The sequence below is a fragment of the Tursiops truncatus genome, chromosome X (genome assembly GCF_011762595.2).
Source record: "Tursiops truncatus isolate mTurTru1 chromosome X, mTurTru1.mat.Y, whole genome shotgun sequence".
Classification (NCBI taxonomy): Eukaryota; Metazoa; Chordata; class Mammalia; order Artiodactyla; family Delphinidae; genus Tursiops; species Tursiops truncatus.
Genome location: NC_047055.1, coordinates 113,879,167 through 113,889,419, shown reverse-complemented (window position 1 = coordinate 113,889,419; position 10,253 = coordinate 113,879,167). Strand labels below are relative to the sequence as shown.

At 39.5% G+C, this 10,253-nt stretch overlaps 1 pseudogene; it reads left to right on the top strand.

The window, feature by feature from the left end:
- The first annotated feature begins 8,372 nt into the window (after positions 1-8,372).
- LOC101337829 (peptidyl-prolyl cis-trans isomerase A pseudogene) lies at positions 8,373-8,965 on the top strand (annotated as a pseudogene).
- Positions 8,966-10,253: the final 1,288 nt, after the last annotated feature.

Sequence of the window (10,253 nt, the reverse complement as noted above, 5' to 3'; positions counted from 1 at the left end):
TATACATCAATAAAAAGGTATTTTAAAAAAAAAAACTGACCTTATCAGGTTTTGAGAATAAAGTGGAACATAGGAACTCTCATACACCCACTGGTGGGAGTATAAATTAGTACAAATGCTTTAGAGAACAGTTTGGCATTATCTAATAAAGTGGAAGATAAACATAGCCTATGGCCCAGCAGTTCTACTTCTATGTATATACCCCAGAAGAACTTGTGCATGCACATCATAAACAAATAAACTTTTAAGATTGTTCATGGCAACATGATTTGTGATAGCCCCGAAAATGAAAACCCAAGTCCATCTATAGTAAAATAGAAATATATATTGTGGTATAATCATTCAGTGGAATACTCAATAGCAACGAAAATACACAGCTACACACTGTGATGTGGATGAAGCCTCAAAAACATAATGTTAACAAAAAGAAGTGGGACTTCACTGGTGGTTCAGTGGCTAAGACTCTGTGCTCTCAATGCAGGGGGCCCGGGTTCGATCCCTGGTCAGGGAACTAGATCACACATGTCACAACTAAGAGTTTGCATGCCGCCACTAAAGATCCCACATGCCACAACTAAAACCCAGCACAGCCAAATAAATAAATAAATATTTTTAAAAAATAAAAGAAGAAGAGAGAGAGAAAGATAACCCAAATGGTATGATTCCATTCAGACAATACTCAATCCAGGATGCATACCTAGGGGTAAAACAAAACAAAGAAACTTGAAAAACAAGGACATGATTATCAGGAGCTAGGAGTTACTTCTGGGGAGATTGGGGGTCATGGTCAAGTAGGTTGCATGTGGAGAACGTCTGTCAGTTTCTATTTTATTGACATGGGTGACAGTTACCCTGTATTTGGTTTTGGGTTTAAAATACATGTGTTTGTCATACATTTTATATGTATATTATATTTCATAATTTTAAAAGAGAAAGCACAAAAAAGCAAGAAACATTGTCTGTAATCCACCACTTGGGAATACAAATAGTTTATTTTTTAATGGATTTCCTTCCTGTTCTTCTCTTTTCCTGGGCATAAATACCCTTTTTTTGCTTCGTGTGTTTTTACAAAATTGAAATAATGCCGCAAAACTTACAAAATCGAGATCAAAACTGGTTTTTTCTCTTTATGAATATTTTGCCCTAATCTTATTGGAGTTCTTTGAAAGACCAATGTCCTATAGTGGTAGAGGCAGAAGACATTGTGTAGGAGGTTGTCTGGGTGATGGGCAAGGTACTGGAGAAGGCAGCTTACTTTTCTTTTTTAAGAAGTTTAGAATACCTAATGTCTTTTAGAATGAGTGCAACCAACACGTCATGTGTATTTGGGTTAAATAGGACTTTGTATGCGGACCTAACCATTGACCCAACAAAATATGCTGAAACCTGGTACATTTGGAGAACAGTGAAAAGTTAATTGAGAGTGAAGCATTGGATATGTAGGAAGTGGCAGAAAATTTGTCTGAAGTGGTAGATGGAGCCAGATTGTGAAGGGTTTTCTAATGTTAATGATATTGGATTTGGATTAATCCTATAGGTAACAGGTAGCCAGGAGAGCGGTTTTTTTTTTTTCTTTTTAAAAAATTTAATTAAATTTGTGATACACTGAAAAAAAAAATTTAAATACATTTTTAATTTTAGTATAGTTTCAGATCTCCATAAAAGTTGTGAAGATAGTACAGAAAGTTCTCATATACCGCATACCCAGTTTTCCCTATTGTTAGCAACTTACATTGGTAAGGTACATTTGTCACAACTAATGAACCAATACTGATGCATTATTATTATAAACTACAACCCATGGTTTATTCAGATTTCCTTAGTTTTTACTTAATGTCTTTTTTCTGTTCCAAAATCCCATCCAGGAGACCATATCACATTTAGTCATCATGTCTCCTTAGTCTCCTCTTCTCTATGACAGTTTCTCAGACTTTTTGTGGTTTTGATGACCTTGACAGTTTTGAGGAGGACTGGTCAGGTATTTTGTAGAATGTCCCTCCACTGGAATTTGTCTTGTGCTTTTCTCATGATTAGATAGGGTTATGCATTTCTGTCAAGAAGACCACAGAGGTAAAATGTCATTATTATCACATTATATTAAGGGAACATACTATCAACATGGCTTATCACTGGTGTTGTTGACCTTGATCAACTGGCTGAATAGTGTTTACCAGGTTTCTCCACTATAAAGTTATTCCTCTCACCCCTGATCCCCCACAATTTCCATACTATACTCTTTGGAGAGAAGTAATTTAGTGCAGCCTGCTCTCAAGAGGGGTGTGTGTGTGTGAGTGTGTGTGTGTGTGTGTGTCAAGCTCCACCTTCTTGAGGGTGGAGTATCCACATAAATTATTTGCAATTCTTCTGCATGGGAGATTTGTCTCTTCTTCAGGGAAGAATTTTAAGCAAAGAAATTGTACTGTCAGATTTGGTTTGGGGAGGGAAAATTTAACAGCAGTGTGAAGAAGGGGGTAGAGTAGGGAAAGGCAGAGGACCAAAGGATCAGATAAGACACTCTTGGGACAGACTAGGCCAGAGACACAGAAGTGGTCCTGGGAATAGAGAAGAGGGTCCTACAGGATTTGTGGAGGGGGTGGGAGGGAGGAGACAAAATGCCAGAAGTGGAGAGAATAATAAGTCCATGTTCAGTTTAACTGAGATGTCAAGGAAGAAGTATCAAGTAGCTTGAGAGAATTCTTAGTGAAGAGCTTTGATCACAGGTAGAGTTAAAACGTTGGCAGTGGTAAGCTGGCACCTCAAAGGTGAAGCCGTAGGAAGAGCTGGGATCATCCAAGGAGAACACATATTTCAAGAAGAAAAGAGGAACAAAGGAAGAAATTCTGGGAACACCAATTATGTGGAACAATGTTTGCCAAGTTCCAAATCAATAGCTGAATAATTTTGGAACATTCATGCATTTGCTTGCACCAGTTCAAGAAATGGCTAATAATCAAGAACATATTTTGGTACTGCTTTCTCTCTTTATGTAATTCAGAAAACTTTTCATGTGGATGTTATAAAGAGACATAGTTCATCCAAAAATGTATGAAGCATGCCAGTGTAATTTTTGTATGTACAGTACCAGTAAAAAAAAAAAATCAAGATTTGTGGGTTCTTTTTCAGATCAAAACAAATACTATTGCTCAGAGCAGGAATTAAAGAAAATACAAAATTAGAGATTTAAGAGTAGACTCTGCTTTTTAAACTATTCTTTTAATAAATTTTAAATTGTGCAATATTTAAGACATTCAAGAATGATGAATTAGAAGTGGAAAAAATAATCATTTTTGTCTTTTTCCCTATTTAAAGGAAAGTTTTCAAAGTTTCACATTAAAATGCTATTTGCCTTGCATGTTTTTGTAGTTTAACTCAACTAAATCTCTGGAGAATAGAAGATATTGTAGAAAAAGTGTCATATCATGGAAAAAAACATTAGACTAGTTATCAGAAAACCCAGGATCCATTTCTGATTCTCTTACTAATTGGGCAGTCATACGGCACTTGGCATTTCTGGGTCTTGGTTTCCTCATCGATAAAAATGAGGTGGGGGGGATCCACCTACCCATCCAAAGATAGTTGAAAGGCTGAAAAGAAACAGATGAGACTACTTGAGAAAATATAAAACACTATAAAAAACAAGACATTATTATTATTATTGAAAAAATTCTGAGAGCATATTAAGGAAAAGAATAAGGACTGGAATATCAAGAAGAGAAAGATAAGAAAGCCTCAGCGTTTACTATTCCTTCATTCATTCCATTTATTGAGCACAACTACCATGGAATATTGTTTGGTGCTGAGGAACTCTGAGTTTTGAAAGGCCGGTAAACAAGTAAACTGATACCTACAGAAGTAAGGAAGGTCTACTATGAGAAAAGTGACTAATTCTGCCTGGGAAAATAAAAGTAGGCTTCTCAGAGGAGGTGACATTTGAACTGGATCTTGATAGATGAATTGGAGTTTTCAGGAGAGAAAATTTCGGGCAAGAGACAAAGAAGTCGCTATAGCCCCTATAAAGGACTGAGGGGAAAAATGTACAAATATATCATAGAGTTTTGTAAGGGTGGGCAAGGTGAGTTTGGGGCTTTATGAGACACTCAGCGAACACGCAAATGACTTGTCTCATCAGGATGTAGATGAGTGGTTTTTTTTTTTAAGCTCTTTTGTAAAAGGACTTAAGTCTAATCGGTTTCAAAATTCTGTACATGTGGCAGACTCCAGGCTGGAAGGCCTTCTGACAAAGGCTATTTGTATAACTAATTTGTGTTGTATTTTTCACATTAAAAAAATCCTTATAATAGTTTAAATGATAAGGATTTTGATGAACAGTGAAAACGTTTACTAGTCACACCTTGATCAGATTAATGTCATGCTCTTTTTCTTTTCAAGTTAAAAGATGTTATATTTCATTTCTCTAGTTAAAAAATATGCATTAGGCAAGCCATAGCAATCAAGCCACCCCTCCTTTCCTAGCTACAAAGTTAGCTTCACACAAAACTTTCACTCACACAAATACTTTCTTAATGGTCTGGGAGCAGTGAAAAACATTTTTCTAAAAGCAACCTAAAAGTTGCTGAAAAGTTAGACATTCTCCTCTGTGCTCTTTTGTGCTTAAATTCTAATAATGGTAAGAATTTGCCCACCTGTCAGAATAAAAGCAAAGCTAACATTTGATGACATTCAATTAAATACGAAAAGGCTGAGATAACTCAGTTTCCTAGTCTAAAGGAGGTACTTAATGGATGGCTAGAGAGCAATCAAAATTAACATAGAAAGACTCCTAAACATAGACCCAAGATCAAAAAGAAATGAATACTATTAGAAATTCACCAGAATCTAGACCCCATGGGGAGGGTTGGCTGACAGAAAGTATCCCAGGATACACCAGTGTGGTGTGATTTAAGAAAGACTGATGCTAAGATTATAATCCTTTCTCAACCTAAAATATAAAGGAAAATTTCCAGTAAACCTGGGAACTATAATGTGTACAATGAGATTTTGTAATGACAAATGCAAGCAGAGAACGGACCTTGCGGATTCTTTAACAAAAGAAGAGGGTTAAATCTCAGAACTAGAATTTAATAATACCCAACTAGAGATAACACTTCACCAGATATCAAAATGTTCTCTACAATAAGGTACTGATGAAGAAACCAAATCAATGAAACAGGATAAGGAGTTTGGAAATAGACTCATATATGTGAAAAGTTAGCCTACGATAAAGGTGGTATTTCAAAGGACAGCCTGGTCAGAAGTGTTGGAATGATTAGCTATCCATTGGGGGGGAAAAAGGACTCCTACTCCACACGATAAACAAAAAGGAATTCCAGATGGATTGAGGGTGTAACTGTAAAAATTAAAATCTCTGAAAACAGTAAAAGTATACATAATGGAACATGTTTGTAAACCTGATGCAGAGTTGTTCATCCTAAGGAAGAAAAGAGTTCACAAACCATCAAGGGAAATATTCATAATTTTGACTAAGTAATAACTAAACCTTCTGTCCCATTTTAAAAGACACTAAAGGTTTAAAGACAGACTGTAGACTAGTACAAAATATTTGTAACACAAATTACAGTCACATAATTAATTTCCATAATATATAAAGAACCAGAGTTTAAGAAAAAAGATTACCACTTATGCATAGATGACTTACACACACATTTTTATGCTCATTCCAGGCCTCTCTTGTGAGTGCCAGACATCTGTACTCACCTTCTACTTGACATCTCTTGCATGACTCAAAGGCTCTTCAAACTCATCTGGCCTTAAACTGAATTTATGATCTTCCCACACGTACCGGGTCTTCTCCAACATTCTTTTTTCTCCGTGAAAATATCAATCTACCATTTTTATTTTTTCAATTGGAGTTGAAAGAATCAATTGATCCTACCAGTGCTCTGAGTATCAAGTCTATCAATTGATTCCCAGAATCAATCAACCAGAAAGCTACGAGTCAACCTTGGTGTCTCCCTCTCTGTCATCCATCATTTCCAATCCTTCACTAAGCCTTGTCAATTGCACCTCCTTAATAGTTTTTAAGTCCATCCACTTCACTCTATCTCCAGCACTACTTCCCTCATCCAAGTCATCTGACCTTGGCTACTGCAATAGCTTCCTAGCTGGTCCCCATATATCCACTCTGTCCTCCTAGATTCCTGTTCTTCTCAATGTAGTCTAAGTGATCTACTCAAAAGCAAATCTACTCTTACCACTCAGACTCTGGTCTTTAAATGCCACTCTCCATTAAAAGGAACCAGGACTCCATGGAGAAATGGCTGATTCCTGGTCAGCGGCATGAAATGCATGAGATAACCCTTTTCCTGCCAGGTAGCAAGAAAGCTATCAAAGACTAAGAAGTCTGTCAGAAGGAAACAGGAAGAAAAAAAAAAAAAGCAGGAACCACCTTGAGTGGTCCCCATTGGCCTAAAAGGAGACAATTTGGGCATAAAACATAATGATAGAATGGATTAAAACACATTGAGTGTATAAAATCCATGAGTTCGAATTGATAATATGAAAAGAGAAAGCCAAAACAAACAAATAGACTTACTAGTTGCCATTGGAAGTAGCTCGGTCATCAACACCTTGCTTTGAAAACTGGTAATGAAGGGGAAAGGATTAGTCTTTATTAAGAATAATAATCCTGTTTTAGGATTGCCAAATAGTCCTGATTGATGGAAAAAAGTTCCCCACAGAAGAATTACAACTAATAAGCACAAGAGGAATGACAGAATTATAAAATCTCCACTTTTGACATGCCTAATGAAATAACTGATACAGATAATTATCATCAAGGGGTGATAAAACCATTACAGGAAAGGCGGCCGTGGAACTAGACGATATCAGGAGACCAAAGTATCACGTCATTGATCACTCACTGTAAAGGACAAGCATCTTTACAATGGATGGATCAGACTGTCATCACCTGAACCCAGTGTTCAGTCTAAAAGAGGGATGACAGACATTTTATGCCTCTTGATGTGATCAAGATGAAGTACATAGAATTGCCTATGAAATGCTGTGTTCTCCAAACCATTGAGCCTTAATCCAATCGAGCCTTTAGATCTAACTTCTACTTTAGAGGAAATATGAGGGATAGAGGAAAAAATTAAACACATAATGAGGAAGTAACCAGACTAATTCAGAGGGTTAAATATTCCATGAGACAACTCACCTGGTTTCCTCCAAAAGTCAAGGCATGAAACAAAAAGAGGGAGCGAAGACTGTTGTAAAGTAAAAGAGATTTAAAAGGCTTAATAGGGCTTCCCTGGTGGTGCAGGGGTTAAGAATCCACCTGCCAGCACAGGGGACACGGGTTTGAGCCCTGGGCCGGGAAGATCCCACATGCCGTAGAGCAACTAAGCCCATGTGCCACAACTACTGAACCTGCGCTCTAGAGCCCGTGAGCCACAACTACTGAAGCCCACGTGCCACAATCACTGAAGCCCGCATGCCTAGAGCCCGTGCTCCTCAATAAGAGAAGCCACCTCAATGAGAAGCCCACGCACCACAACGAAGAGTAGCCCCCGCTCGCAGCAGCCAGAGAAAAGCCCGCGCACAGCAACAGAGACCCAACGCAGCCAAAATAAATAAATAAAATAAAATAATAAATTAGATAAATTTAAAAAAATAATAAAAGGCCTAATGAACACAATGTGTGGACCTTATTTAGATCCTAATTCCAAAAAACCAACGGTAACAAAAGGCATTTTTTTTAGACTATTGAGGAATATAGAGTAGGTATTAGATGATGTTAAGGAATTATTGTTAATTTTATTAGATGTGATAATGGTATTGTGGTTACTTGAGAAATTGTGGTTTATTTTTTGAAAAATTCTTATATACAAATGATGGAGATGTATGACTTTGGCAAACAGTTTGACAGTTTCCTTTTATTTATTTATTTATTTTTGGCTCTGTTGGGTCTCCATTGCTGTGTGCGGCCTTTCTCTAGTTGCGGCGAACGGGGGCTACTCTTTGTTGCGGTGTGTGGGCTTCTCACTGCGGTGGCTTCTCGTTGCGGAGCACGGGCTCCAGGTGTGAGGACTTCAGTAGTTGTGGCTCACAGGCTCTAGAGCGCAGGCTCAGTAATTGTGGCGCACGGGCTTAGTTGCTCCGCGGCCTGTGGGATCTTCCCGGACCAGGGCTTGAACCCATGTTCCCTGCATTGGCAGGCGGAGTCTTAACCACTGTGCCACCAGGGAGGTCCCGAGAAATTGTTCTTATTTATTAGATATGCACACTGAAGTTTTCAGAGGTAAAATGTCATAACGTATGGGATTTATTTTTAAATATTTCAATTTTAAAAAGTGAGAGAGAGAGACGCCTTGCAGACACTGCTGCCCCTGAGCCTCCTGCGCCGCCCAGTCATGGTCAACCCCACCGTGTTCTTCAACATCGCTATGGATGGCAAGCCCTTGGGCCGCATCTCCTTGGAGCTGTTTGCAGACAAATTTCCAAAGACAGAAGAGAACTTCCATGCTCTGAGCACTGAGGAGAAAGGATTTGGTTATAAAGGTTCCCGTTTTCACAGAATAATTCCGGGATTTATGTGCCAGGGTGGTGACTTCAGATGTCATAATGGCACTGGTGGCAAGTCCATCTATGGGGAGAAATTTGATGATGAGAATTTCCTCCTGAAGCATACGAGTCCTGGCATCTTGTCCATGGCAAATGCTGGCCCCAACACAAATGGTTCCCAGTTTTTCATCTGCACTGCCAAGACTGAGTGCTTGGATGGCAAACATGTGGTCTTTGGCAAGGTAAAGGAGCACATGAATATTGTGGAAGCCATGGAGTGCTCTGGGTCCAGAAATTGCAAGACCAGCAAGAAGATCACCATTGCTGACTGTGGACAAATCTAATAAATTTGACTTGTGTTTTATCTTAACCACCAGACCATTCCTTCTGTAGCTCAGGAGAGCACCCCTTCAACCTCATCTGCTCAAAATATCCTATAATCTTTGTGCTCTTGAAAAGGAGCAGGACCCTATGGTCCTTGCCGCCCCCCCTCCATGTCCTCAGCCTGCCTTTTGTCTGTGAAAAACTTTAGCCAAAGAATAAGTTTCATCAGAGAAGTGAGAAAATGCAGAAACAAAGGAAAACCGTCAAAGGAGACCAAATAATAATAGTTTAGTCATTAAGCAATGTCAAGGACCTTTAGTTCCTCCTTAAGGGCTATAGATCATGTTCTGAGCAGTATCCTGTGAGCTGCCTTATAGATACTGAGACCCCCACCAGGTGGAAGACCCCCACCAGGCTGTAGCCATGACATAAGCTGCCACAATTCTTACTGGCCTCAAAGAAATGGAAACAAACCGATCCTGGAACTGAAGATTAACTGTACTGTAGTGGAATAACTGAGGACATGGAAAGGAGACGTGACCCATGAGCCCACCCCCAGCAAACTGGGGGCTGGCGAATAAGCCAGAACTGCAAACAGTCCTGATTGCTTTGAGCCCCCCCCACCCCCCGGCAAACTGGGAGCCTGCAAAGAAGCATTGAGTGCTTTGGGCACTGATCCATGAGATGTCCTCAGTATAATCAGAATGGTGGGAACACAAGGAAATGTCCTTGTGCTACTTCAGTATAATCAGAATAATGGTGGGAACTTTGTGCTGCTTTTGCGCTCAAGGACGAAGCACGGCAGGTGCTCAAGAAAGCCAAGTATTGCTTGTATAATCAATAAAAACATAGTTGCTGCTTTGGCATTTCTGAAATGTTAAGAAAACAAGTCTTAAAGTGTAAACCTAGATAATGCTTTAATAAAAGCTACCACAGCAGGACAGACGGCGCTGTTTTGCCTGAGCGAGCGGCAGCCCTCTATTGCTGTGCTTCGGCACAATTCATCTCGTGTGACGAGCTTACTTTCGGCCCTGTCCTAAGATAAACTACAACACTGTACCTAAAACAATCGAGATGATGCTGGTCAGACCACTGACGACCAGTTTCAAGATGACTGTCAGAGCTGACTGTATTGTTACTGCAGGTAGCCCCCTCTCTCTGTCTATAAAAGCTCTTGTCCCCTGATTGTCAGGGGGGCAGTTGGCCTTTGGACAGGTATGCACCCCCCGCCCCCCCCGCCCCCCCCGCCCAGTTGCCACACTCCGAAATAAAGCAAACTTTCCTTTCCTACCAACACTTGTCTCTTGAGAATTGGCTTTCAAGCGGCGAGCAGCCGGACCTGGGCTCGGTAACACTCTCACTGCAGTTCTTTCAGTTCCATATTTTCCTTATCCCCCTCCAAGTTT